Consider the following 6,000-nt stretch of genomic DNA (forward strand, 5'->3'; position numbering starts at 1 on the left):
GAGCTCTGTGCTTAGGGCGCGTGCGCGCTCCCTCCCTCTTAAAGGGGCCGCGCGCGCTGTCCTATAGAGTCCCCGGCCAATGGCTGGAGGACTTCCCCTATATTAGGCACTTCCTCCAATATGGAGGTGCCTGTGCAAGGATGTTGTTCCGTGTGCTAAACACTTGCTCCAGCCCTCGGGTCCCACTGCCTGTCAGTCCTGCCTGCCAGTCTGTCTGCCAGTCCAGCCCGCCAGTCTGTCTAACAGTTCTGTCCTCCAGTCTGTCTACAGTCGTGTCCGCCAGCCTGCTTACCTGGAGCACCTGTCTGTAACCTGCCATGCCCGCCAGCCTACCTACCTGGAGCACCTGCCTGTAACCTGCCGTGCCCACCAGCCTACCTACCTGGAGCACATGCCTGTTACCTGTCATGCCCGCCAGCTTGCCTACCCAGAGCACCCATCTGGCTATCAGCCGAATCAGCCGTCTGTCTATCCGGACCACCCGTCAGCCTGCCTGCCGTGCTCATCCGCTGTACCGGTCAGTTCCTGCCTTCTGACCCGTGGGAGTCACCTGCTCTCATACAAGGTTGGTCCCAGAGTGGCACCTGGTCCCTCTGCTCAGTCCCTCCCTGGTTCACGGAGTTGACTGAGCCGCCGTGCGACCTTGGTCAGGCCGAGTAGATACTTAGTCACGCCCCTCTGGTCCCTCCATGCACCGCAGCACAGAGGTTCCACCACCCGGATCCGTAACAGATACCCTTTTGAAAATGCATAATTTAGGGCTAAAGCAATATTTTAGTGGGAGAATGTTTTTTTTTTCCTTCCAAAATAATTTAATTCCGGTGAAGCCCCTAAAGGTTTAATAAACTTATTGAATGTGTTTTTGAGCACTTTGAAGGGTGCAGTTTTTAAAATGGTGTACTTTTTGGTATTTTCTGTCACATAGGCCCCTCAAAGTCACTTCAAATGGGATGTGGTCCCTAAAATAATTGGCCTTGTAAATTTTGTTGGAAAAATGACAAATTGTTGATAAACTTTTAACGGTTCTAGATTCCTAACAAAAAAAATAGACGTACTTACCGGTAACGGTATTTCTGAGCTCATGACAGCACCATGGAGAGAGGGGATCCGCCCTTCAAGGACAGGAAACCTACAGATAAAAAGGGCGGTACCCCTCCCGGCATCAGTTGTTTACAGAGCACGAGAGGACCACCAGGTTATTACAACAAAAAACATCATCATTGTCATGCTTATCAGGAACACCATGCGACTAAAACAAAATTAACAAATAAGTGTGCTCACCACGCGTGCAGGGAATATACGGTTGCTGTCATGGGCTCAGAGAAATCCAGTTACCAGTAAGTAACTACGTCTTTCTCCCTCTCCCTTGACAGCACCACAGAGAGAATTGCATAGAATTGTATACTAGGGAGGGACAACCGCTTCCAGAACCCTTCTCCCAAAGGTGAGATCAGAGGAAGAGGTTAAATTTAGACGGTAATGCTTGTAAAAGGTAGAGGGGGAAGACCATGTCGCCACCTTACATATTTTCTCTATGGAGACTTTGGATCTTTCCGCCCAGGAAGTTGCCACTGCTCTGGTTAAGTGAGCTCTTATACCATCCGGAGCAGTTCCCCCACTTGAGGAGTATGCCAGGGAGATGGCGTCCCTTATCCACCTCACCAGCGTACCTCTTTAGTCCTTTTCAAGGACCCTGGAAACAGACAAAAAGAGCCCTATCCTTCCTACACTCTCTGGTTGCTGATTGCTACATTATCTAACACCTCCTAACGTCTAGCTTATGGCGGTCTTGTTCCCCTTTATTTTTGGGATTAGGGCATAAAGATGGCAAAATAACCTCCTGGGACTTGTGGAATCGTGACACCACCTTAGGCAAATAGGCAGGGTCTGGCCTAAGAATAACTCTATCCTCCAGGATCTGTGTAAAAGGAGGGCCAGCGGATAGGGCCTGGATATCGCTGACCCTACGGACCGAAGTCAACGCCTACCATCAATGCTGTTTTGAGGTATAAATTCTTAAGAGAAGAGTTATCTAAAGGTTTAAATGGAGGCTTGATTAAGGCTAACAGGACCAAATTTAAATCCCAAGGTGGTACTCTCTGATTAATGTTGGGTCTAGATCTAATGGAAGCTTTTATGAATCTAGCTACCCAGCGAACTGCAGCTAAATTATAATTGTACAGGGTTCCTAATGCAGCAACCTGGACTTTCACGGTACATTTGTGGCTAAACCTTGTTCTAAACCCCTTTGGAGAAACTCTAAGATGGCCGGGATCGGAATCTCTCCTTTGGGATTGGCCCCTGAAGTGGAAAGGAATTTTCTCCAGGTTTTCCCATAGGCTCTAGTAGTGAAAGGTTTTCTGCTCTGGAGGAGAGTAGAGACCAGATTCTGGGAAAAACCTCTATCCCTCAGGAGGGTCTCCACAAATTCCAGGCTGTCAGGTGCAGATTTGATACCTCGGGATGACATACTGGACCCTGGGATAGAAGATCCGGAAGCTCCGGCAGCACCCAAGGTTCTGTAATGGACATCACTCTTAGCCAATAAAACCATGTTTTTTTCAGCCAAAAAGGAGTGCTCAGGATTACCCTGGCCCTGTCTTCCCTGATCTTCCTCAGAACGGCAGGTATTAGGATAACCGGAGGAAAGGCGTAAGCTAGGCTGTGATCCCACAGAATCATGAAGGTATGCAGAGCAAAAGGGTTCCCCTCTGGGTCTATCGAGCAAAACTGATCCACTTTCATGTTTAGACTGTTGGCGAAGAGATCTATTACAGTAAGACCCCACATCTCCGTAATCTGGTGAAAGATGGACTGATTCTGTGTAACATACCTGGCGGCGTCCTTGCATGGTGGTCCATCTCCCACTGTGCAAGAGGGCGCACTTGATCTCCTGTCCAGAATGTCTCTCTGGCTTCCCTCTATGCTGTCTGTTTGTGTCTGTTTCTGCTGCTTAAGGGCGGCGCCCGATCACTTCCTGCCTTTTGTACCTGCTGTGGGTCACACCCCTTGTGCGTCCTCAGCCTATTGCTGTCTGTCACTTGGTATATAGCTCAGCAGCTCCCTTCTATCCCTGCCTGAGCATAGTGTTTCCTTCAGTGTGTGCTTGCACTCTGAAGGTGCCAGGTCCCGTCTCTTGTCTCCTGCTTTTTGTATCAGTTCCCGTGTCTGAACTGAGTCCTGTATGTCTCCTGCTTTGCGGTATCAGCTCCCGTGTCTGAACTGTGTCCTGTATGTCTCCTGCTTTGCGGTATCAGCTCCCGTGTCTGAACTGAGTCCTGTATGTCTCCTGCTTTGCGGTATCAGCTCCCGTGTCTGAACACGCTCCTAGCCTGTTCCTCTCGCCTTCTAGTGGCCGATTTCCTAGACCCGCTCCTGTGTCTGGTCTGTCCTGTCTGAACACGCTCCTTGCCTGTTCGTTCCGCCTTCTAGTGGCCGATTTCCTAGACCCGCTCCTGCGTCTGGTCTGTCCTGTCTGAACACGCTCCTTGCCTGTTCGTTCCGCCTCTCTGGGGGCCGTATTCCCAGACCCGCTCCTGTATCCCTCTGCAGTGTCGGTCTCCTCCGTACACTCAGTTCCAGTCTGAACTCTCTCCTGTCCTTTACCTGTTTTGCCTCTATGTCCGTTCCCTTCCTTTTTCTGCAGAGTCTGAACTCGAACCTAACTCCTGCTTGTTGTCTCTGCAAGTACTGTGTGAGTATCTGGCTCTGTCTTTCCCTTCCTGTCTGTTCCGTGTGAACAGAGCCCTGTCCTCCCTGCTCAGCCTTGTCTGCACTCTAGCTGTGCTTGCCTGTAACCCTCTGCCTGTATTGTTCCTTAGTCCCGGTGTGTACTGGGTCCTATCCCGCCTGTGTTCCTACCTGCTAGTGCCTCCCTGTCTGCACTCTAGCTGTGCTTGCCTTTACCCCCCTGCCTGCATACCCGCCTGCCTGCATATCAGTCGTGCCTGCCTGTATCCACCAGTCTGTGTGCCAGCCTACCAGCCTGTTCCTGTATTCCCCTGTGTGGGTCAACAGCCGTGTCCGGGGTCTGTCCTGGAGTAGCACCTGGTCCCTCTGCTCGGTTCCTCCTTGGTGCACTGGCGTCGTATGCCGTCGTGCGACCCTGGTCGGATCGGGTGAATACTTAGTCACGCCCCTCCAGGCATTCACTCTCCGGCACGGTCCAGTGGAATCACTACCAATCACACGCACACGCCGCTTAGCCCGGGCGTGTGCATAACAGCATGCTCAGGCCATGGTTCCCGTTGAGCCCCACGGCCTTCGCTCTTTGAGAAGTTTTTCCAGCGAATACATGCATTAAAATAAAATAAATAAATTTTTTTCCCCCTTTAGCTGAGTTCCAGGCGAGTTACGCACCCGTCCAGATGGATCTATCAGCCCTCGTTCCTGCGGATCCGCCACGTTACTATGGGGATCCAAGACAGTGTCGTGCATTTGTGGAGCAATGCATGCTACACTTTAAGGCCTACCCTCTCTATTTTCCTTCCGATTGGGCTAAAGTGGCCTTTATGATTGACTACCTAGCGGGTGATGCCTTGAAATGGGTCACCCCCCTATGGGAAGCATGGGATCCTGTCATCCTTGACCTGCAGGCCTTCCTGGTGGCCTTTCGTATGGTCTTCGAGGACCCTAACTCTGAAGCCCCTGCTGAAGCTTCACTTCCCAATATCCCGGAGCAGCCCCGACGGGTAATGTGTGTGGGTAGCGCAATAGTCCTCCAGCCCAATGAGACTACTGCCCACCCAGAATCCTCACAGGGTGACTACGCTTTCCGGAATACTTCTCTCAACCTCAAGAGGCAGCCCAGACGTGCTAGACTTAGAGGCAAGCCGTCACGCCAGGGTCTGTCCTCCCTGAGACCTCCTGACCCCAACCTTGAAGTCCCTACTGAAGCTTCATCTCCCTGTATCCCGGAGAAACCCCAATGGGTAATGTGCGTGGGTAGTGCACCAGTTCTCCTGGCCGAAGAGACTTCTGCCCATCCAGACTCCACACAGGAGAACTTCCTGCACCCGGCATCAGATGCTTCTTTCTCTTTAACCGGTGTGCATGTCCAAGGATGCTCCAAAGCTGTGGTTACCTCAGAGTCTGTGCACCTCTACTACCTGGCGGAGGATCCCCTGTTGCCTCCTGAACCCTCCGGGATACCACTCGATGACAAATGGAGAGAGACTTCTCTACACCCGGTACTCAATACTTTGTCCGCTTCGTCCTGTGAGCCTGACAATGGGTACCCCAAAGTGGTAGTTACCTCCGAGTCTCTACACCCCTCCGACCAGGCGGAGGATCTCCAGTTGTCTCCTGAACCCTTCGGGGTGCTACCTGGTAGCGAAAGGACAGAGACTCTCCTATACTCTGTACCTGATACCTCGCCCGCTTCGTCCAATGAGTCCAACCTAGTGTACTCCGAAGCAGAGGTTACTCCTGAGTCTCTACACCCCTCCGACCAGGCGGAGGACCTCCAGTTGTGTTCAGAATCCTTCGGGGTGCCACCTGGTGGTGAATGGACAGAGACTTTCCTATACTCTGTACCTGATACCTCGCTCGCTTCGTCCAGTGAGTCCGACCTAGTGTACTCTGAAGCAGAGGTTACCCGTGAGTCTCTACACCCCTCTGACCAGGCGGAGAACCGCCAGCTGTCTCCAGAACCCTTCGGGGTGCCACCTGGTGGTGAATGGACAGAGACTTTCCTATACTCGGTACCCGATACCTCGCCTGCTTCCTCCAGTGAGTCCGACCTAGTGTACTCTGAAGCAGTTGTTTTCTCTGAGCCTCTGCACTCTTCTGACCCGGCGGAGGACCTCCAGTTGTTTCCTGAATCCTCCGGGATACCACCAGATAACAAAGAGACAGTGACTTTTCCTCATTATGTACCTGATAACCCGTCTATTTCTTCCTGTGAGCTTGACAAGATGCACCTCGAAGCAGAGATTACCCTTAAGTCTCTGTCCCCCTCCAACCCAGTGAACGACTGGTCCTCGAATTCCCTGCAGAAGA

The sequence above is a fragment of the Phyllobates terribilis genome, unplaced genomic scaffold, assembly GCF_046119375.1.
Source record: "Phyllobates terribilis strain yellow unplaced genomic scaffold, ASM4611937v1 Scaffold_1__5_contigs__length_1240528914, whole genome shotgun sequence".
Classification (NCBI taxonomy): Eukaryota; Metazoa; Chordata; class Amphibia; order Anura; family Dendrobatidae; genus Phyllobates; species Phyllobates terribilis.